Here is a 25,630-nt window from a genome sequence, read left to right as displayed (position 1 = left end):
AAGAAGAAAGAGGTCGAAGATATCCCAAGCGACCCAAAAAAGGAGGACAATAACAAAACGTTGGAACAAAGGAATCCCACTCTAATAAAGAAGAAACAAGAGCTCAAGCAATCTCAAGAGTCCAGTGACCAGGGCCAACTCGCAAAAAAGAGGCGAAAGGAAGAGGAGGGAAATAAGAAACAACTAGAAGAAAAGCAATAGGAGTAACGAAGGGCCCAGGAAGAAGAAGAAAAGAAAAGACAGTAAGAAGAATAGAAATCCAAAGAGGAGGAATGGAAGAAGATGCGAGGACAAGAGCTAAAGGAGAAAGAAGAAAAGCTTAAGCAGTCCAAAGGGCTCAAGAAGAAACAAGCGTTAGCAAAACAAGAGAGGAAGGAACTGGAGGAAGAACTAAGGATGAGTAAGGAAGAAGAAAACATAAGAATTGAATTGGGAGAGACTAGTAAGACATCTAATCTGGACACGGAACAAGGTGAGCTATCCCCATTAGATGTTCCTCCTTCTACTCCCCTCACTGGCTGGCACCTTTCCTTACAAGAGATAGGCTTCTCGGAGGAGCAAGAAGAAGAAGTCCTAGATCTCACTAAGCTCACCTTCGACCAAGTCAGCCTAAAAATAATGAAAGAAAGGAAAAATTATTATGCTAGAAACCCAATAGAGCCCTTAAAGGTCAACACAACCAAAGAAATTGTGTCTGACACCATTGTGAATCCTGAGATGATCACCTCGATTGGGACGAATTTCATGACCACCATGGAACATAATGTGGCCCAAATGAGAAAACAGATCATAGACCTTCAGAATAGGCTTTACGCATCAGAGCAAAGGGCTGCTAGAGCAGAGCAGGAGAGAAAGAGAGCAGAAGAAGAGAATGCAACCCTTCGTTTAATTCACTCCAGCACAACAAAATTCCAGGAAATAATCAAAGGAGAGGCAAAGACCGTCGGGGAAGCCATGGCGATGGTCTACGAGGAGATTTCAAATCTACACCACACAATGGCCCCAATCTTGGCTATACAATCTCACACAAAGGAGGGAGCTGCTATGTTGAAGGAAGTCGTGGTCGCTCTAGATAATATGCATGAGTGGTCCGTCAAGTACCTAGGAGTATCAACAATAGTCCCCAAGAAGGATTGGATCACCATGAAAAACTCCAAGGTCCAGCTCCCCATCAAGATCGAGTCAAAGGACAAACTAGCCAAAGATGTGGACAAGGTGTTGGCTTCATACAAATACCTTTTCAGCGGCCTAGAGTCTATGATCCAAATTCATGGAGTTCTGTCCATTGGGGAAGTCGAACATGTAAGGAAGGAGGAATATATCTCACAGGAAGTGCAGGCCTTTGCCAATACATATAGAGAGGCAGCCCTTGTAGAAGACCTGCCCCTTACAAAAGAGAATATCACATGCTATGTGGTGGAACCGGTAAGAATGTACACCAAACTGGTAACCTTGAGTAATGAGGTGAATGCCCAAAGGACTACCCTCATACCTTATGTAGTCGAATTACTGGATAGACATGATGAAAAGCAACTGTAGATCACCCCCATTGCAGTTGAACAGAAGATGTGGCGCACATTCCTAACGGAGCATCTGAACCTGGACATCGCTGAACTTACTATTGTTAAATTGATAGATTAGATTAGCAACTTATTTTGTGATTTTGTCAATTAGACAGGATAGGACATTTTTTGGAATGTAGAGTGTGATAAGGAAGTCCAAAAGTCACCAGGTACTTGAAAAGTCATGAGGAAGCCATAGAGTCAGCGGTAGGTCAAGAGCCACCCTCATTCTATAAATACACCCTGATGACACATTGTAATGGACTTTTAGTTGAGGAATTTTTTGGGACAATATTGTTTGAGAGAACTTATGCTCTTCTAATTGATGCAAGGAGTAGTTGTTATGTTCCACTCTTGGATTCCACAAATCTTTTATGCCGTAATGCCATGAGTATTTCTCGCTTGATGGATGGGATGTTCCTGAGAGTTCTTTGATATATAGTCTGTTCATCAGCTGTCTCGTGCTACAAGCCGTGTTTTGCTACGCGTGGGTGATATATGATTTGCTAACTATATGATTATATTGGTGAAACTGTTTCATTGATATTGGCATAATCCATCATTGACTGTATGTTTACTTACACGTATATATGTTTGATTACTGTGAACTGCTTTACAATTGTTGAGCACTTTATTTTATGGACGTGAGCCTTATCTGAAGTCTGCGGAGAGTTACTTTATGTAAGGTTTATGTTGTTTATAATATGGCTATTCATGGTATGCACATTATAAGATGTTTCTTGATTATTTCCTTGTGTTTATGGAAGTTCATGCATTCAATTGAGCCCTCATTCCACTTTTGTACGAAGAAAGATCAACTCATCTGAGCGAAATCCAGGCCGACATACCGGATGAGATCCCTAAATCAAACCGTGTAAGGTCTAATTTGGATCATGCACATGGGAGATCCCCTTTACTGTTGGCGGATAAATCCAACCTGTCAACAGAACCTTAAAAAATCCTCCTGTTATGAACTTTCCAAATGCCCCAGGTAAAGTAAAAGTAGTAGAAATCTATAGTGCCCCATGTTACTAAGCCACCAACATAAACATGATTCCAAATGAACATTCGAACCACAACCCCATAGGTTAAGTGCATAAACTACTTCCTGCCACAAAAACCTCGAGAAGTCACAATTGAAGAAGACATGGTCCACTATTTTTGGTCCCCTCATGCATAGAATACAGAGATTAGGACCATTGAATTCACAGCTTCTCAAATTCTCCCAAGTCAATATCCCATTGTTCATTGCCAACTCGGTGAAGCATTTAAGTTTTGGAAGGATTGACCACTACTAAATGAAACTTTTCCACCAATCACGATCTAAAATATCAAATGTGGTACATATAATATTGTAAGCCAATCTTCCCATGACTTGGATGATAGAAGGATCGTCAAACCAAACTGAAGTATCCTCCCTATCATTCAACAATAAACCATTGCAAGACAAGTTGCCAACAAAATCATCCCACTTGAAGGCCAAAAAGCCTTGTAGGCCCAAATTAATAGAATACAACCATCTATTGTTTTGCTTTTTAAGAGAAGTAGCCAATTTTTTTAACTAAGCCAATAGATACCACATGCATTCAAATTTGTAACAAGATCTCGAGAAAGTTTATAAAAGGTCTCCCCCCCAATAAAACATTTTCTCGACAACCCACCTTCCAAACCAACCATTTTTTTTATCCATGGGAGAGTAGTTAGCAATCCCGTCCAAATGTTTGACCTCTCATTAAAACTCGACGATTGTCCTGACTAGAGCCAATATGAAAATGGTTGATTATATAGGTATTTATCAAACAAAATGTTACTCCATAAGCTAGAGCCAGTTGACACTCTCCAAAGGCTTTTCATGGTTAGGGAAAGTATGAACCAATGGAGGTTCTTGAAACCCTAGCCCCCATTACCTTTAGGTCGAGAAAGAATCTCCCGCTTGACCAGATGAAAGCCATTCTTCCCCTTTTGTCCAACCCATAGAAAATTAAACATGACTTGTCTGATCTTTCTTAGGGTAGATTTAGCAACCTTCGACATCGGGAGCCAGTAAAAAGGGATAGATTCAAGGACTAATTTCAACAACATTATCCTCCCTCCAATAGACAACCACTTGTAGCACCAAAGGTTGATATGTTGTTCAATATGTTTGTGTAACCACATCTAGTCCTCCACTAAATAACATGTTGGCTTAAGAAAATAACCAAGATAGGTAAAGCCAAGCTCCATATGAGAAAGTGTGTAGGGAAGAAAGGAAGAAATAGTATCACATATCTCAACATGAATGTTGTATTGGAAAAAAGAGGATTTCACTGAGCTTATTAACATACCAGAAACAACACAAAAAGTAGAGAAAATCGCATTATAAGCCCGCCATTCAGAGACAATTCCATCACCAAATCAACACATCATCAACAAAAAGTAAATGAGTGATAAAAATGTGCTTATGATCGTTGAATTTCTCTTCCATTTTTTTTAGATTCCCAATGATGATTCATGTTATACTTAATTGCGACAAATTAGGTTTCAACAATTACTTATGACATTAGCAAATATCACTTTCAAGATTTTTTTCAATGATTACACTCTATTTAATACGTATCTCAAGATATAATCCCATATATGTAACATAACCATTAGCTCAACCAATTGTTAGTTAATATTATTATGTGCTTATTTTGTGTTAATATGTACCAATTTAAATGACCCAAGTAAAATAAACCACTCCATATTAATAAATCAACTTAAAATGCCATATAAAAAAGTAGCACTCAAATTCTTTGTGATGTTTTCGTAAGGGAAAAGAGCAAATTGATAGACATAAAATCTATAATATAAAACACAATGATCTCTATATCAATTGATATTTTTTTATTAAACAAAAGCAACAAAAACAACAAATAGTTGTGAAATTTGTACAGATTAATGGAAGTTTACAAAAAAAATGAATGATCAAAATAAATCGAGATGGTTAAATATTTAAATGTTTTAACCATAAAACATTTTTAATTTTCAATTATTATTTTTAATTTATATAGATAATTGACATTGAAATATTTTATTTATAATTAAAAATAAATTATTATTTTTATTATTAATAATTTTTTAAAAATAACTCATTTCAACTTTATGTTAACCACAAAACAAATTATACATCTTATTCACATTAAATTATCATATTTGTTTCCCTTTCCATTGATGATTCCAACAAATTTCGCATATCCCTAGAACATACGAAGCCCATACGATTCCGCGACATAAATATTTTGTAAGCGACTTGCCAACTTGCAAAATTCCACCTTGCCATGTCATTATCCACTAAATAAGCAGAGTTGTGAGGTGGGCCCACCAATAATTAAAAGTTGCATGAAATTCCATTGGATTGGACAAAATTCAAAAGCATGAGTAGTCAACTATTCAACGTATCCACGGAAATTCTTGTGTACCGAATTTATCGTTTTAAAGATTGGTGAATAATATTTAAATAATTCATAAAATCCGAATTTAATGAACTACCACTTTCGTAGTCTGTCCGGAATCAGCAAAATCGTAACGTAGGGCCACCAATAATTAAAGACACATGAAAATCAATTAGAAATCCAACGAGAAGCTATCGGAACTCTATATTTAAAATATGAAAATATGGTTAGTGGAGTGAATAATGATTTATATATAATAATTTATGGTTTCTAGTCGTTATCAGTCCCTGTCGGGAACTATAAGCGATCGATAGATCGCTGACTTTGGGTTGATCGCGGCCATATTGGGAAATATTTGGGCGTTTTCCTAAGTGAGAATAAGGTTTACGGGGCGGCAACGGTTGGGGGTCTTATTACGCGCTTCGCATGGTTCGAGGCGAGTGGCACGTGGCGCGCGTGAGGGGCACGTGGTTGCATGCGGTCTGGTGGTGTGATCGGCGGCCAGGTGTCCGTCCTCGAGATGCTGGAAGCCATGGGGTGTGTTTTAGTGTGTTCGCGGCATTTGAGTTGGTATTGTTCTGTGCGATGTTTGGTCTGTGGTAGAGGTCCTGCCTGCCCGGGTATTGTTGCTTGCAGTCTGTGCGATTTTTCGTCTGTCGTGGAGTTGCTGCCTGCTGGGTGTGGCTTTGGTGAGTTCGGCGATGGCATTCTGGTTTGCCTTCTGGTTAGACACTGAGGGTTTCTCTTACGTGCATGCAAGAGTCCATGGTTAGTTGAACGTTATAAGTTAATGGCATTCTGGTTGAATACCGAGGGTTTGTCTTGGCTGTCGTCGGCATGCGGTATGGTGGTCTGATCGGCGGCCAGCTGTTCGTGCTCGACATGCTGGAAAGTTCGGCTTGGGTTTTACTGTCTTCGCGGCCTTTGGGTTGGTATTGTTACTTGCTTGTTTAGCTCTGCAGTCTGTGCGATTTTTCGTCTGCGGTGAAGTTCCTGCCTGCTCGGGTATTGTTAGTTGCTTGTTTAGCTCTGCAGTCTGTGCGATTTGTCATCTGCGGTGGGGTTCCTGTCTGCTCGGTGTGAGTTTGGTAAGTTATTCTGGTTAAATATTCAGGGTTTCTGTTACCTGCATGCAAGAGTTCATTGCTATTTGGGTTTTGCCCTGTTCGTGGCCTTTGGGTTATTATGATTACTTGGTTGTTTAGGTGCGCGCTCTGTGCGATTTTTGCTTTCTATTTGTTCTATTGTGTGCGGTGAAAACACAATGCGGTTCCTGCCTGTTGTGTTAGCTGCATGCAAGAGTCCATGGCTGTTTGGGCATTATAAGTTAATGGAATTGTGGTTGAATACTGAGGTTTGTCTTAGCTGCATGGGCTTTATGCAAATTTGGGTAAATGTCTGCGTGAAGCTATGATTGTTAGTTGTATTGTTTAGAGGTTAAGTTCGGCTACTGCATTATAAGTTAATGGCATTTGAATTATTGTTGTGAATACTCAGTGTTTGTCTTCTGGTTGAATAGTGGGGTTTTGTGTTACGTGCATGCAAGTGTCCATGGTTATTTGAGCATTTTAAGTTAATGGCATTCTGGTTCGAGGCGAATGGCACGTGGCGCGCGTGAGGGGCACGTGGTTGCATGCGGTATGGTGGTGTGATCGGCGGCCAGGTGTCCGTCCTCGAGATGCTGGAAGCCATGGGGTGTGTTTTAGTGTGTTCGCGGCATTTGGGTTGATATTGTTCTGTGCGATGTTTCGTCTGCGGTAGAGGTCCTGCCTGCCCGGGTATTGTTGCTTGCAGTCTGTGCGATTTTTCGTCTGTGGTGGAGTTCCTGCCTGCTCGGTGTCGCTTTGGTGAGTTCGGCAATGGCATTCTGGTTGAATACTGAGGGTTTGCCTTCTGGTTACATACTGGGGGTTTCTCTTACATGCATGCAAGAGTCCATGGTTAGTTGAACGTTATAAGTTAATGGCATTTTGGTTGAATACTGAGGGTTTGTCTTGGCTGTCGTCGGCATGCGGTATGGTGGTCTGATCCGCGGCCAGCTGTTCCTGCTCGACATGCTGGAAAGTTCGGCTTGGGTTTTACTGTCTTCGCGGCCTTTGGGTTGGTATTGTTATTTGCTTGTTTAGCTCTCCAGTCTGTGCGATTTTTCGTCTGCGGTGAAGTTCCTGCCTGCTCGGGTATTGTTAGTTGCTTGTTTAGCTCTGCAGTCTGTGCGATTTGTCATCTGCGGTGGGGTTCCTGTCTGCTCGGTGTGACTTTGGTAAGTTATTCTGGTTAAATATTCAGGGTTTCTGTTACCTGCATGCAAGAGTCCATTGCTATTTGGGTTTTACCCTGTTCGCGGCCTTTGGGTTATTATGATTACTTGGTTGTTTAGCTGCGCGGTCTGTGCGATTTTTCCTTTCTATTTGTTCTATTGTGTGCGGTGAAAACACAATGCGGTTCCTGCCTGTTGTGTTAGTTGCATGCAAGAGTCCATGGCTGTTTGGGCATTATAAGTTAATGGAATTGTGGTTGAATGCTGAGGTTTTGTCTTAGCTGCATGGGTTTTATGCAAATTTGGGTAAATGTCTGCGTGAAGCTATGATTGTTAGTTGTATTGTTTAGAGGTTAAGTTCGGCTACTGCATTATAAGTTAATGGCATTTGGATTATTATTGTGAATACTCAGGGTTTGTCTTCTGGTTGAATACTGGGGTTTTGTCTTACGTGCATGCAAGTGTCCATGGTTATTTGAGCATTTTAAGTTAATGGCATTCTGGTTCAATACTGAGGTTTTGTCCATGGGTTGATGGATGAGATTTTTGCAAACATTTGGCATATTTCCTAAGTCGAACTAAGCTTTACGAGGCGGAAACGGTTGGGGGTCTTATTGCGCGCTTCGCATGGTTCGAGGCGAATGGCACGTGGCGTGCGAGGGGCACGTGGTTGCATGCGGTCTGGTGGTCTGATCGGCGGCCAGGTGTCCGTCCTCGAGATGCTGGAATGTTCGCCTTGTGTTTTACTGTCTTCGCGGCATTCGGGTTGGTATTGTTACTTGCTTCTTTAGCTGTGCAGTCTGTGCGATGTTTGGTCTGCGGTAGAGTTGCTGCGCTAAATGTCTGCGTGAAGCTATGATTCTTAGTTGTATTGTTTAGAGGTTAAGTTCGGCTGCTGCATTATAAGTTAATGGCATTTGGATTATTATTGTGAATACTGAGGGTTTGTCTTCTGGTTGAATACTGGCGTTTTGTCTTGCATGCATGCAAGTGTCCATGGTTATTTGAGCATTATAAGTTAATGGCATTCTGGTTGAATAGTGACGGTTTGTCTTAGCTGTGGTCGGCATGCGCTGTGGTGGTCTCGTCGGCGGCCAGCTGTTGCTCGTCGACATGCTGGAAAGTTCGGCTTGGGTTTTAGTATGTTCGCGGCCTTTGGGTTTTACTGTCTTCGCGGCCTTTGGATTGGTATTGTTAGTTGCTTGTTTAGCTTTGCACTCTGTTCGATTTTTCGTCTGCGGTGGAGTTCCTGCGTGCTCGGGTATTGTTCCTTGGTTGTTTAGCTCTGCAGTCTGTGCGATTTTTCGTGTGCGCTGGGGTTCCTGCTTGCTGGTTGTGCCTTTCGTAAGTTCGGCTTCTCTATGGAAATCTGGTTAAATACTGAGCATTTCTGTTACGTGCATGCAACAGTTCATGGTTATTTGGCTTTTGCCCTGTTCGCGGCTTTGGGTTGTTATTGTTACTTGGTTCTTTAGCTGTGCGGTTTGTGCGATTTTTGTTTTGTATTTGTTATATTGTCTGCGCTGAAAACACAATGCGGTTCCTGCCAGCTCTGAGGATTGCTGTTACCTGCATGCAGGAGTCCATGGTTATTTGAGCATTATAAGTTAATGGCATTCTGGTTGAATAGTGAGGGCTTGTCTTAGCTACATGGGTTTTATGGAAATTTCGGTAAATGTCCGCGTGAAGCTGTGATTCTTAGTTGTATTGTTTACACGTTAAGTTCGGCTACTGCATTATAAGTTAATGGCATTTGGATTATTATTGTTGCTTGGTTGTTTAGCTCTGCGGTCTCTGCGATTTTTCCTTTGTATTTGTTGTATTGTCTGCGGTCAAAACACAATGCGGTTCCTGGCTGTTCGGTTAACTCTATCGCAAACGTTTGGTTGCGGTTGTGTTGTTCCAGGTGCAGCTTCTATCGCTCGACTGTGTGTTGTCGCTTTGGTAAGTTGAGCTACTGCATTATAAGTTAATAGCATTCTGGTTAAATACTGAGGGTTTCTGTTACTTGGATGCAAGAGTGCATGGTTATTTCAGCATTATAAGTTAATGGCATTCTGGTTCAATAGTCAGGGTTTGTCTTAGTTGCATGGGCTTTATGGAAATTTGGCTAAATGTCTGCGTGAAGCTGTGATTCTTGGTTGTATTGTTTAGAGGTTAAGTTCGGCTACTGCATTATAAGTTAATGGCATTCTGGTTAAATACTAAGAGTTTCTGTTACCTGCATGCAACAGTCCATGGTTATTTGAGCATTATAAGTTAGTGGCATTCTGGTTGAATACTGAGGGTTTTGTGTGCAGACTTCGTTAACCAATTACGTCATTTGCACATTTTCTCATGGTAGTGGCATAGGCTGCGTTGTGCATGCATATGCTCTAGAGGAGAAGGAATTCGAACGCTCAACTTCGTTGCAGGTACGGTGTTATTCTACTAATTGCATTTTGTCAATTTTTGTATTGCTTGCTTTTTGTCGATTTGTTAGTGTTTTAATTTTTGCGTTGTGTAGGTTTATGGTCCAGTTACTCTAGGTTTATAGTCCACTTACTCCGTCATCCCTGCCAGGGACTATATGCGATTGATAGATTGTTGACTTTGGGTTGACCGATGCGGTTGCTGGCTGCCGTGATACTATGGGTTTCTGTTAGCTGCATAGGTTTTATGGAAAATTATGTAAATGTGGGTTTCAGCCACAATGTTGCTTCGTTATCATTTGAACCGAGTGGACCTGGGCGAAGCTATGGTTCTTGGTACAGATTGAGTCGCAGTATTTTGTAGTGGGAACTGTTTTTGCACATGAACATCTAAATAAATTGCAGATTTTGAACTGTTTGAAATGTTAAAATATTGAAGATTGCAGTCTGTTTTGTAACTGCACGGTTTCCTATCTTAGGCGTGTATTCAACGTTTTTCGCTCGTATAATTTATGTATATGTTTGCTTTGGTCCTTAATGTTTGTTCAGGTCTGTAATTCTGTTATGGATGTATGAATATTCGACTCTGATATTACTGCTAGAACGCAAGGTTGCTTTGTTAACAACTTTGTTAAGTTCATTTAGTTAGTGTTAAGTTCATTTGCTTTGTTAACAAGTGCTGAATTCAAGGTTTGCTATATTGGTACTAGATGTTGTTCGTTTGCTGTTGCTTATATATTGGATGAAATGTTTCGTTTGCAAAAATTATAAGCTTTTCTATGATACTGAGGGTTTCTGTTACCTGCATGGGTTTTATGGAAATTCCCGTAAATGTCAGTTTCGAGCACCATGTGACTTCCTTGTCATTTGGGCTGAGATGGCCTAGGTGAAGCTGTGGTTCTTGGTACAGGCTCTGTTGTGCATGAATTTGTCTAGACGAGAAGCAATTTGAATACTCGGCTTTGTTCCAGGTACGGTGTTATTCGACTAATTGCTTTTTGTCAATTTTTGTATTAATTGCTTTTTGTGAATTTGTTAGGGTTTTAATTTTTGCATTGTGTAGGTTTATGGTTCAGTTACTCTAGATTTATAGTCGAGTTGCTCTGTGATTGTTTTAAAAAACATAGATATTTAAGCTGTATTCAGTCATTGAGATCTTTTCTGTCATTCAATTATATTGGAATTCAAATCTGAAATTGTCATTGTTTATTTTGTGTTTACATTAATATTAATATTAATATTATCAATTGTTATAATCATAACAACAATATTATTTGAGATGATCCCAACAAGTACAAGTTGAGTAATGCATGCAAGTAGCTTTGTATAATGATGAATCAAGACATTTTGTCTATTTAAACCTTAGATTAAAATGTCATGTTAGCTAGTTATAACCAGATTGGTTTTCATATGATGTTCAACTACCTTATTCTGCTCAGACAGAAAAAATTATTTTATTATGAAAACAAAATTACATTTATTATATATGTTCCTGCATTTCACAGATATGCTTAAGCATAGGAAGTGATAAAAGTATTGCTGGGAACATATCTTGTTTCATAAACAGTTTCCAAAAATGTCAATATGACAGCTCTATCATAGTCATTCTAACATATATCGAAGCTTTGAAGCGAGTTTTATCTGATAACAGCCCTGTCATGGTCATTCTGACATACATCAGAGATTTGAAACCAGTTTTGTCTAATGAAGAATCAGGTCCTAGATATGTTCATAAACATTGGCATAAAAAATTATACATAGATATTGGCATTTAAAAGACATTCCATCAGCTGTCCTTCCACTCTCTGTTTAATCAGCCAAGCTCATGCTACCAAGTGTAATCTTGCTTTTGACAGTCCATCAGTTTCCATGTTCCTGTCTTTGTGTAATCTTGCTTTTGACAGTCGATCAGTTTCCAAGTTCCTGTCTTTGTAAACATGTTCAAACATAATCTGTTAAATACTCTGTTTAACGAAGTCGAATCTCCTGAAATATAGGTTGAAGTTTATAATTATCCAATCAATTTCTTGCATTCATCAAATTCACCACAATTTGTGAATCATCAAAGATCTGTAATTTTTGAGCATCTTCTTTCACATGCAACAATTGGCAATAGTCTTGGGACAATTTGCTTAGGCAGATTGTTGCTGTGTTTGCCAAACCTGCCCTTTGAATATATTACATGTTCATCATTTATATGGATCATAGCTGCAGTGTCCCATAATAATGGATCTTGTTGAGAAGCATTATGGAATTATGCTTATGCACTACTCGTATCTGGTTCTCAATGCCTTGTTTGGGTTCCTTGATCCTTGAATTCTGTTTAGATTCATATACTGTCATGGTCATTTTGACATACATCAGAGATTTGAAACCAGTTTTGTCTCATGAAGAATCAGGTCCTAGATATGTTCATAAACAGTGGCATAAAAAATTATACATAGATATTGGCATTTAAACACATTCCATCAGCTGTCCTTCCACTCTCTGTTGAATCAGCCAAGCTCATGCTACCAAGTGTAATCTTGCTTTTGCCAGTCCATCAGTTTCCATGTTCATGTCTTTGTGTAATATTGCTTTTGACAATCCATCAGTTTCCATGTTCCTGTCTTTGTAAACATGTTCAAACATAATGTGTTAAATACTCTGTCTAACGAAGTCGAATCTCCTGAAATATAGGTTGAAGTTTATAATTATCCAATCAATTTGTTGCATTCATCCAATTCACCACAATTTGTGAATCATCAAAGATCTGTAATTTTTGGGCATCTTCTTTGACATGTGACAATTGGCAATAGTCTTGGGACAATTTGCTTAGGCAGATTGTTGCTGTGTTTGCCAAACCTGCCCTTTGAATATATTACATGTTCATCATTTATATGGATCATACCTGCAGTGTCCCATAATGATGGATCTTGTTGAGAAGCATTATGGAATTATGCTTATGCACTGCTCGTATCTGGTTCTCAATGCCTTGTTTAGGTTCCTTGATCCTTGAATTCTGTTTAGATCCATATAGTATAACCATATCCAAATACCATTAACTTATAATGCAGTAGCTGAACTTAACCTCTAAACAATACAACTAAGAATCATAGCTTCACGCAGACATTTACCAGAGGAACTCTACCGCAGACCAAACATCGCATAGACTGCATAGCTAAATAAGCAAGTAACAATACCAACCCAAATGCTGCGAAGACAGTAAAACACAAGCTGAACATTCCAGCATCTCGAGGACGGACACCTGGCCGCCGATGAGACCACCAGACCGCATGCAACCACGTGCCATTCGCCTTGAACCATGCAAAGCGCGTAATAAGATCCCCAACCCTTTCTGCCCCGTAAACCTTAGTTCGACTTAAATGAAGACTTCAAAAATTTCAAGTGCATCTCAAGTTGCATTAAGCATGAAGTAATGATATTGATAAAGGAAAATATCATTGTCCTTGAACATACCCATTTTGAAGACTGCTTTCTAGAAGCATTGTTTGCAAAAATAAAAGTTGACACATTAGAAATTCCAATACTCAATATATATGCATTGCCACATGCAAACCTAAACAATATCCTCAACGTCATTGCAAAATCCTTTTACCAGTTAGATCTAAACAATATCATAGTTATACTAGGGGACTTGAATATTGACATGGCGCATTGCAATCAAAAAACAAAGCAGCTAGAAACCTACATGCAAAACTACAATCTTCATTTCCTAGTTGACAAAACTAATAGCATGCACAAATCATTGATTGACCATGTTTGGGCAAATGTAGGCAATATAAACTATAAAATTTTCGTATTGGATGCATATTGGTCTGACCATGATATAATATCTCTTCTCCTTGACCTATGATATACACATGAAACAGTTTACAAAATTCCAAATTTTGACATTTTTGCAATATCTCATTGCTTTTATCATATCTATTTTACTAAAGCATACTACAATATATTTTTGTGGTAAACGAAGTGATAACAACATACATACTATGCATTCCATTCTACATTTGCATATATGGCGTTCTGTGTTGATCAATGCAACTTATGCCAGACACAGCCTTTTCAATTAATGAACAGAACTATCCTATCATAAATTTGCAGATATGACCCCATCTATTTATGCATGCAGATTCTACTAGTAAAACCCTTTTCAATTGAACAGAACAACCAAGAAAAAAGAACAACAAGATGCAACATAAACAAACACAATATATTCTTTTTGCCTTTCCTTTTCCATGGATTATGCATCTTGTCTTCTTGTTCAAGTTTTACTTTCATATGTTCTTTTGACTTGTACTAAATATGTCTTGCTATTCTATAACATAGCATAAAACTTGAAAAAGGAAATGAAACAATTCAAGAAATAGAATGCATAAGCCAATTAGAAAGCGCAAACAAATCACTTGTTTTGCAAAGGTACGTCTATGAGAACTACACAAAAATGGTAATTTGTATTTAGAATATTAATGTCTAGTATATATGCATTCTATTTTTATTTTTACATATGTATGGTTCTATGGTTTTAATGTTCTTGTTCAGTTTTTTCTTCTAGTTTGCACTAGATATATGTTAGTATTCTATAACATAGCCTAAATCTTCAGAGACGAAATGAAACAATTGAAGAAATAGAATCCATAACGCAATTAGAAAGGGCAAGCCAACCACTTGTTTTGCAAAGGTATGTCTATGACAACTATACAAATATGCTGATTTGTATTTAGAATAATAATGTTCAGCAAGGTATGTCTATAACAACTATACAAATATGCCAATTTGTATTTAGAATGTTAATGTTTAGTATATATCCATTCTATCTTTACATATGTATGGTTCTATGGTTTTAATGTTCCTTGTTAACTCTTTACTTCTATATGCTCTTTGAAATTGAACTAAATATATGTTCCTATTCTATAACATAGCATAAATCCTGGAAAAGGAAAACAAACAACTGAAGAAATAGACGACATAACTCAATTAGGAAAGGCAACCCAACCGCTTGGTTCGAAAAGGTATGTATGGCAACTATACAAACATGCTATTTGCTATTTAAAATATTAATGTTTACTATATATATCTCCTCCTTTTACATATCTATATTTAAATGTAGATATGTCAGATCACGCCACCAAACCCCCGTGAAGCTTCTCAACGCCAAAGCCTTTCCCAAAGAACGATCTCCCTTTTTCAACGAAACTCCAAATGTTTGCATTGGTAGTTTTGTTGAAAAAGGGACATTGTTCTTTGGGAAACATTTTGGTGTTGACAAGCTTCAGGGAGGTTTGGTGGCCTGTCGATGTCAGTCATGTTCAGTTTTTGCTAGCTTCATCAATATTTTTTTGCAAAGCTGTACAAGACAATTGCAAAAGGCAACCCTGATAAGCAATTGCACATAATGGAAGAAATAATAGATGTTGACAATTACAACTTCAGATTGCAATGCGTTTTTCCTGACAACATTGCCATTGTATTAAAAAGAAATGGTCTTTTTAGACTAAACGCATTTTCATATACTGTAGCAGATTGTCTATTTGACTCGTTCGAAATGCTTCTACATTTTCGTTATACTTCAAGTGAATTGCGAAATGCATTAATAGACCACTTTCTTTTTTGCTTAAAGAACAATGACGTTGAAGCAATACACTCATATCAATATGAACTAGCACCTCAGTTCCTATACGAGTTACATCGTGTTAATGACATTGGTACATATCTTCATAAAATGCATTATTCTGCATCTACAAATATAAAGGAGTCTGAACGAGGTTTATGGGGTGATACCTTTTGCATACGTTGGTTAGCTAAATGGCTAGATATATCAATTGCATTAATGTTGGAAACCACTTTTATATCAGTTTCAATCTTCTGCTGCATTGTTGACATTCTTTTTTACTTGGTCATGCATCAGAAGAAAAACAGCTTCAATCAGGGTAGAAGCAGGCTCAAGTTAGCATGAATCTGAAGTTTGATTGGAAATACAATTCTGTAACCAGCAATAGCATTGCATACGATAAAACACGTTTAAGGAGCTTGATCTTATATTGAAATTGTGCTCTTCCCTGCTCACATAAGGCAAGTGCAATCTGCAACTATTTGATGCTTCTTTCTGTTTGCAACTATTTCAGGTTTTTTTGCAAATACCTTATCCAAACATCTTTGTTTTATTTATGGCTCAACATATTATTACATGCAAAATTGAGTTCAGATGTTTTAGATTACACTTCCATGTTATTTCAGTCTTGCATAACTTGACTACTGTTTTGACTCAACTAGTTTATTTGCATGAGCAAGTGCACTTGATGATACAAAGTGCAATTCGTCACAGAGCATCATGATGATGTTACATGTGTTTATTCTTTCCCAAATATTTCTGTTGGCTTACCTAAGTTGTCAAATTTTTCCATCGCATGGAGCACCGCATCAAATTCTGTTGGATTCAGATATAGATAGAAATGACTTTTTTGCAATTCTTTATCTTCTAAAACAGAACCGCTCACAGTTCACTGTGAAAGTACGTTTATTTTCTGCTTTACTTGCTTTTACATATATGGCTCTAAAACTTTGCTGCGTGTTAGTCTGGATTCTGTGTGCATTCTGTTTTAGTTTAATTGCATTCATTTGACTCGACAATAAAAAACAAAGATCATGACACATAGTTACTAGTCCCTGCCGGGGACTATCGATCGCTGTCTTTGGGTTGATCGCAACGATATTTGGAAATATTTGCCGTTTTTCCTAAGTCAAATTAAGGTTTACGGGGCGGAGAATAAGGTTTATTTGGCGTTTTAAAATAACCATGATAAAGAATGTCCAAGCAGTAAGTTTACCTCAACCCATTTCATTTTTTATATGATTTGAAGTGCACTTCACACACAGTATTGTCTAAAATTTCTAGTCGGTTCTTTGCATTTAATTGCCTACATCCTGAGCATTCTGCAATATTTCCAGCCAATGTTTCTATTAGACTTCATTGAAAAGCACATGCTACAGGCTTTGTGCCAAAGGTTTATGGCTTTGTAGCCTCAGACTTTTGATCTTTCCTTCTGCATTCTCATGTTTAGCTAGTTAGCGTGAATCTGAAGTTTGATCGCAGATACAGTTCTGTAACCAGTAATAGGATTGCATATGATAAAGTACGTTTCAGCAACTTGATCTTATTTTGAAATTGTGTTGTCTAATTAGCAGGGATGCTGTACCGACTTCTGATATGAGGCACACAACAGCTGCCAATATTAGAATATTACAAAGAGAACAACTTCCTTGGTCTGCTTTCGAAAGTGATCAATTGGTTGAGGTATGTACAATACTCACTTTCTAATACACTGTTTTTGCAAATCAAAACAGATCTCGTCAACATTGCAAAGCTGCAACAAGCCATCTTAGGCATGTGTTTTAGTCTTATACAGCTTTAGTCAACAAAGCAACCTTCCGTTCTAGGAGTAATATCAAAGTCGAATATCCATAATCCAAATGCCATTAACTTATAATGCAGTAGCCGAACTTAACCTCTAAACAATACAACTAACAATCATAGCTTCACGCAGACATTTACCCAAATTTGCATAAAGCCCATGCAGCTAAGACAAAACCTCAGTATTCAACCACAATTCCATTAACTTATAATGCCCAAACAACCATGGACTCTTGCATGCAGCTAACACAACAAGCAGGAACCGCATTGTGTTTTCACCGCACACAATAGAACAAATAGAAAGGAAAAATCGCACAGACCACGCAGCTAAACAACCAAGTAATCATAATAACCCAAAGGCCGCGAACAGGGCAAAACCCAAATAGCAATGGCAGAGCTAAACAACCAAGTACCAATAATAACCCAAAGGGCACAAACACAGTCCGATTCATACCAACGTTACATAACGGCTTGGGAGTCACCGGACCACCTGCCCTTCACCTCCAACTATGCGAGGTCCCCAATAACACCCCAAAACCTTTCCACCCCCAATACCAACCTATCCAACCTCCAAAACCTTGGTTCGACTTAGCTTATATCGCTCATAAAAGCCATGCAGATAACATAAACCCTCAGTATTTAACCAGAATGCCATTAACTTATAATGCTCAAATAGCCATGGACTCTTGAGGGAAACGAAGAGACAATAAACCCAAGTCGAGTAACTCTCCAGGATCTCGACCAGGGACAGTTGTCTGCCCACAAGACCACCACAGACAAAAAGTTGCACAGACTGCAGAGCTAAACAAGCAAGTAACAATATCCGAGCAACCAGCAACTCCACCACAGACGAAAAATCACACAGACTGCAGAGCTAAACAAGCAAGTAACAATACCACCCCAAAGGCCACGAAGACAGTAAAACCCAAGCCGAACTTTCCAGCATCTCGAGCAGGAACAGCTGGCCGCCAATCAGACCACCATAACGCATGCCAACCATAGTTAAGAAAAACCCTCAGTATTCAACCAGAATGCCATTAACTTATAATGCTCAAATAACCATGGACTCTTGCATGCTCGAATAACAAGCTCAATTGTTGATGCATTGTTATGAACACACTTTATTTACTGATCATGTTTTCTTTGTATGGTCAGATTTCTGATGCCAAAGTTAATCTTCTTGAAGTTAGCCCAGGAAAATCTGAATCACTGATTAAAATTTCAGGCAATCCACAGCAAACAAGTGCACCAATTTTGTATGCAGTTCTTGATCTCCCTCCAACATTTTCCAACATTTGCCAACAATTCGTCTACTGTCCCTCTGTTGCTACCTTTTGATTTTGATTTCTTACAACAAAAGCAGATTCCTTGATTCAATTAAATTTCTATTTAAGATAATTAACCATAAATCTGTCTGCAAACACGAACCCCTGGAGTACTAACTATATGCTTTGTTTCAAAATTCAGTCAAATTGCAATATAAACAGTATTGGCAATTTCTCTGAGTTTGAGGACCCAATTCTTTGTCAACAGACTTCTGCCAGATTTGAAAGGTACATAACATTTGCAAAATTTTGTCAATTGCTACTATCATAGTGCTTTTGCTGATCAGTATTTCTGTGCTAATGTCCTTGACATTGTATATCACCTTTGGCAGTGTGACAACCATAAATCTGTCTGTAAACATGAACACCTGCAGTACTAACTAACTATATGCTTTGTTTCAAAATTCAGTCAAATCGCAATATAAACAGTATTGGCAATTTCTCTGAGTTTGAAGACCCAATTCTTTGTCAACAGGATTCTGCCAAATTTGAAAGGTACATAACATTTGCAAAATTTTGTCAATTGCTACTATCATAGTGCTTTTGTTGATCAGTATTTCTGTGCTAATGTCCTTGACATTGTATATCACTTTTGGCAGTCTGGCTAAACAGTATTGGCAATTTCTCTGAGTTTGAAGACCCAATTCTTTGTCAACAGACTTCTGCCAGATTTGAAAGGTACATAACATTTGCAAAATTTTGTCAATTGCTACTATCATACTGCTTTTGCTGATCAGTATTTCTGTGCTAATGTTCTTGACATTGTATATCACCTTTGGCAGTGTCACAGCAGCTGGTCAGCTTATCACAAAAGCTACAGTTGAAGTTGTAGCATCTGAACGCACAGTTGAAGTTGTAGCATCTGAACGCACAGTTGCAGCCATTCTAGGAAAGTCTGGAAATGATCTTGTTAAAATTCAGCAGTTAAGCTAGTATAAAGAAGCATAAATTTCTGCAAATTCCATGGGATCCCCTTCAACTGAAATTTTTGAAACATGCAGACTTGGAATGAACTGCTGTAATTGCTGGCAAAATGACATTGTATTGACAGAAGGCAAAATGTTGCAGCACAAATCCTATGTTCTTAAATGATCATCTTGTATGTGAACATTCATTTAGTGGAATGTTGCATTAAATATTAGTTAATAAAAATTGGCATTGACAGTTTTTATTTTGTCTCTATGGCTCTTGATTCATTATGCTAATGTTTAATGCATTAATTATTACTTAATAAAAATTGCATTGGCAGTTTTTATTTTGTCTCTATGGATCTTGATTCATTATGCTAATGTTTAATTAAATTTCAATATCTATGGTCCAATATTTTTTCATTATGCCAATGTTTAATGCATTAATTATTAGTTAATAAAAATTGCATTGGCACTATTTATTTTGTCTCTATGGCTCTTGATTCATTATGCTAATGTTTAATTAAATTTCAATATCTTTGATCTAATATAAAAATATTATTATTATTTATTTTTATTTAATTGTAATATCACACTCTATCTTGCATTGTTTAAATAAATAATGCATTTTATGATTTAAATTACCCATATAATATTAAATACCTCTTATTCATTTATATTTAATTATAACTATTAAATTATTTATAGTTTTAACTAACTATAAGTTTCCTATAATATTTTTATTATTCAGTATTCATGATGCAAAGACTACACTTCCAATCACAAAGAAATAAAATTCCTTGAATAAAAAGATTCGCACATTGAAATGAACTGTTATCTATTTCTTATTTAAAACAGTATTAATTGAATATGGCTTTCATAATTCATAACATGTAATATCATTCCTTCCAGTTGTATTACTTTCTTGTTACCAGGTATAAAGTTTAATAACATAATAACTTTTAAAAAATCAAGCTGTCAAAACATTATTTCTAACTAATAAAAAGTAATTTGAACTGTCAAAACATTATTTCTAACTAATAAATAGTTTCTAAGGTATAAAGTTTAATAACATAATAACTTTTAAAAAATCAAGCTGTCAAAACATTATTTCTAACTAATAAAGAGTAATTTGAACTGTCAAAACATTATTTCTAACTAATAAATAGTTTCTAACTAATAAATAGAATAATTTGAAGTCTCAAAACATTATTTCTGACTAATAAATAGAGTAATTTGAAATGCTATAGTCAATCTCCATTCTTTTATTATTTTCAATTATCCCAAATTTCGTCATTCTATATGACATCATATCTCCTATGCTTATCTTATATCAAATAAATGAATTATATTAAACTATACTTCCTAATTAAGATAATCACAAAATAGAAAAACAACTATGTTTAATGGCATCTGTTTATCTGTGATGTAAGTGCCTTCATTATACTTTGAAAAAATTTCAATAAGAAAACTAACTTGCTTAAATGGAACACAGATATTGCAAAAAGCAACAGTATACAACACCAAAAGATAATGATTTTTTTTCTTGCAGCTCATGATCAATTTACATTTCAACTCGTACAATTTAAATGTTTTTTTAATTTTAATCTTTTTATTTTAGTTTTTAATTTATAAAATAAACTTATCAAAATTGCTTTGCTATTGTACTTAGATACTATATTTACTAACCCAAAACTACAAAAAAGACCAAAAGTCATGTCCTTCTGCATCACAGCAAATTACTAATTAAATGCAACAAATCACTAATTAGGAATTAGATGCTGGGTTTATTTTCTTTGCTAATTAGTAATTGGACAAATTTAAAGTTCACATTAAAGTTATGGTAAACAATATTTTTAAATAAATATATGTTTTGTTCTTTTGACCATGGAATAATTCCCCAATCATTGACATTAACCCCAATGGAATCACTTATGTCCAAACATGTTACTAGATATCTAATCTTTCAATTATGGGTTCAAGACTCCATAATTTTTAAATGCTTAAGTTCCTCCTTGACTTTCGACAATCATAACACTCTCCACCACAGATTCAATTAACAAATTTATATTCATATTAATGTTTATTTGCTCATTATCATTTTATGGATATTTCCATAATATTCAAATGTAAAAAAAAAACAAAATTCTATCTTTTATGCACCATGAATTCATTATTATGCATTTAAATATATTTTATACCCCATGCTTATTAAAATACATTGCTTACTTTAACACTCTCTAATTCTTCGTATATTGTAATGCATTATTATTACCCTTTATAGTTTTTCCCCGTCAAGGTTTCCATGTTTCACTCTCAAATTTTATTACATTTTAATTATTAATCTAAACACTCTCTAAATCATGACACATTGGAAAATTATGTCTAAAACTATTTTTACATTTACCACAATTCTTAACAAACGCAAAGTTCATTATATTTCACTGTTTGCATAAAGTCAAAAAGTCCATACAACAATTTGCTATCCAATTCACTGAATCTTAATACAAATAAGCATGCCTACAACACACTAGTAATGCAAACTGGCTCTAATAATAATGCAAATTAAACACCTATTAAATCTCATCATAATAACTCACCAAATACTTTTCTTAATCGGCAGGGACTAGCGCCACAACAGTGGCTCCTTGTCTTAAAATTGGATTTAATTTTAAGTGGATTATATTTAAAATAGTTTAAATGTGTAGTTCTAATGATTATAAAAATAATTGTTTTTTTTTTCATTTTTTTTTTTAATTTGATTTGAGTAGATTAGATTTAAAATGGTTTAGAGTAGAATAGATTTAAAATGGTTTAAATGTGTAGTTCTAATGATTATAAAATAATTGTTTCATTTCTCATCTTTTTTTAAATTTGATTTGTAATATACCTGTTTCTAATTATATATGATTTATTTATTTATAAATGGTTAATTTGAATTTTTATTCTTAGAAAATTTAGTTTAAATAAAAAAATAATTAACTAATAATTTATATATATATATATATGATAACATAGTATGGAATTTATTTTATTTTAAAAATATTTTTTTAATTAATAATGGACTCGCCAATACTCCGTTCTTCAAAACTTCTGTCTCTAATTTTTTTTTACCAGACACAATGTTTCTAAGTGAGGTTGACAAATTCAATTTTTGGAGGCCTTTCCTTGGGTATTTTGTCGAGTTTGATGACTTAATAGAAAGTAGACACACGTGCTACTTGACCCAACAATCAAAGTTCAAAATGGGTTCCTAAAAGTTGATTAAAAACACAATCCTGTACTGGAGCAACCCTTATATAGGCTAGCACGACCTTTCTGTCTCAGGCGCGACCCTTCTGCGACAGGTGCGACCCACGACGCGACGTTTCTGTGACTGATGCACGACCCTTTTTCTCCTGGCATGACCTTTATGTTTCAGGCGCGACCCACAATGCGACCCTTCTGTGACTAAGGGTTTTGTTTTCTCGGAGCGATTTTAAGTAAGAAGAAACATAGAAATTCGAGAATTATTTAGATCTATCATTGAGAAAACATGCAATTAGGATCAAATACTCACAACTTTGAGCAAATCTATAGATCTATCTTGTTTGGATGCAAAATTCTCACAGATACACAATACTCTGGATATCAATCTACATGATTCCACCATTCAACTACAGCAAAATGATTTTTCATCAATTGAAGCAAACAATTTCTTGACATAAGATGATATCAGATACACCATGAAACTCCATTGAATCAATTATGAAAAGAAAAATCACAATCAGAAAAATTGTTCTGGCCCTTACTGACCTGATCTACATTCAACATCTCTCAAATTATTAGTTTTTTTCTAATGCTCCTCTCTAAATTCGAATTTCTCAAACAAACTAATCCTTATTTAATTGGCCTAACACACACCTAAGCTAACAAAATCTATCACTTCACTCCTAATCTGGGCACTCCAATAACTTTTACAAACAAATAATAAGTAAGAACATTTAAGAGGTCCAACCCTCTTTAGTAAATAATTTTGACCGATCAGGTCAAAGGTAATTTATCTCATTTGATGCTCCTGCATCAGACTCCTGGGGAAGAAAAGAAGGTTCCATCAAGTCTTCAGGATTCACTTGATATTTCTTTAACTCTGCTGTTGTCATCCAACTAGCATCTTCAATTGTTTGTCCCTTCCATTAAATTAGATACTAATAATATGTTTGTCCTCTAGTTCTCTTTGTTACTCGCTTTTGATCCACGACTGTTTCCACTTCTCTCTTTGTTGTCCTTGGCATTTGTTCCTCCCAATTTAGAGTTTGATATTCCTCATCTGCAGGTTCATCTTGTGATTCTGCCTCTATTTCCTTGTATGGGTACAAATTTGCAACATTAAAGATAGGAGATATTCCAATTCCTTTTGGTAGTTCAATCTCATAAATATTTGAGGAAAACTTCCTTTAAATCTGCATGGTCCTATCTTTTTCATTTTTAATTTGTTATAAGTCCTTACAGGAAAATATTTATTTCCTCAGGTAGACCATAACTAAATCACCCACTTGGAATTCCTTTTCTCTTCTCTTCACATTAGCCCTTTGTTTATACTTCCTACTACTTTCTTATAACCTTTGCTTGACATCCTCCTACAATTTTTGCATTTGTTCTACAAATTCTTCAACATTTGCACTCCTTATCTCTTGGTTTCCCAAATCTATAAGCTCATATACTCCTCTAGGATGCATTTCAAAAACAATATGAAATGGGCTCGTTCCTGTACTCCTGTTAGGAGTATCATTGTAAGAAAATTTAGCTTGAGCAAGCGCTAAATCCCACTATTTTGGATGTTTGTAAACCAAGCTTCTTAATATGTTTCCCAAGCTCCCATTCACCACTTTAGTTTTCACATCTGTTTGAGGGTGATAGGCTGAACTAAAACTGAGGTTTGTACCTAAATTCTTCCATAGAGTCCTCCAAAATTTTACCACGAACTTAGTATCTCTTTCTCAAACAATACTTATATGCAACCCATGTAACCTTACAATTTCTGACAAAACAAATTAGCAATATGTGTTGCATGACTAGTTTTCTTACAAGCAGTAAAATGAGCCATTTTCGAAAATATATCCACAACAACATAGATAGAGTCATATCCTCTTTGAGTCTTTGGCAAACCCAAAACAAAATCCATGTTGACCGCATCCCAAGGCTTGTTTGGTATTGGCAATGGCTGATATAACCCAGTATTTTGGCTCCTTCCTTTGGCATGTTGACAAATCTTGCATTTCTCAACAAACTTTTTGACATCAGTTTGCATTTTTGGCCAATAATAAAAAGCATTCACTTGAGCGAATGTCTTATCCTGCCCAAAGTGTCCAGACAATCCTCCACTATGCTTTTCTTTAATCAATTTTCCCTCATGGAACATTTAGGAATACACAGTTTATTGTTTTTGAACAACAAACCTCCTTGAATCAGGTAGTCTAACCATTGGATTCTATTATGAATCACAGGATTCTGAACAGTTGCATATATTTCTTTAAAATTCTTTTACATGTTAATCATTCTTCAAATCCCAAAACACCAATCTTCAGCTCCTGCATAACCAAATTCACTCGGCTCAAAGCATCAACAACTTTATTTGACTTACCGCTTGTGTGCTTAATTACAAAGGTGAAACTCTATAAGTACTCCACCCACTTAACGTGCTTTTGGCTCAACTTTGGATGATTATTTATGAACTGTAGTGCATGATTATCAAAATACAAAATAAATTCTTTGGGCAACAAGTAATGCCTCCATTTCTTTAAAGCTTGAATAACAACATAGAACTCTTTATCATAGGATGAGTACTTCCGCTTGGCCTCATTCAAATTTTCACTGAAATAAGCTATAGGTCTCTGCTCCTGACTCAGTACAACTCCAATTGCTACCCCACTAGCATCAATATCAACTTGGAAAGTTTTATCAAAGTTTGGTAGGGCTAAAACAAGTTTTTTAGTAATCTTCTTTTTCAACAGTTTGAAGTTCTGATCTGCTACCTCTATCCACTTAAATGGTTGTTTGTTTTCCTTTATTGTTTCAACTATCGGTGCACAGATTTGACTAAAGCTTCTTATAAATTTTCTATAAAAACTTGCAAGACCATGAAAACTTCTTACCTCAAATACGCTTCTTGGAGTTGGTCAATTCAAAATTTCTTGTATCTTTTCTGGGGCCATCTTCAAACCTTCTTCTAAGACTAAAAATCCTAGGTAAACGAGCTCTTTCTTCATGAAACTGCACTTCTTCAAATTTATTAGCAACTTCTCTTTTTGTAAAGTATTTAAAAGCAACTTAAGATGCTCCAGATACTCTTCTTTATTCTGAC

The sequence above is a fragment of the Pinus tabuliformis genome, chromosome 8, assembly GCF_031772625.1.
Source record: "Pinus tabuliformis cultivar Carrire ecotype Pingquan chromosome 8, CPIR1, whole genome shotgun sequence".
NCBI lineage: Eukaryota > Viridiplantae > Streptophyta > Pinopsida > Pinales > Pinaceae > Pinus > Pinus tabuliformis.
This window is presented reverse-complemented; position numbering follows the sequence as displayed.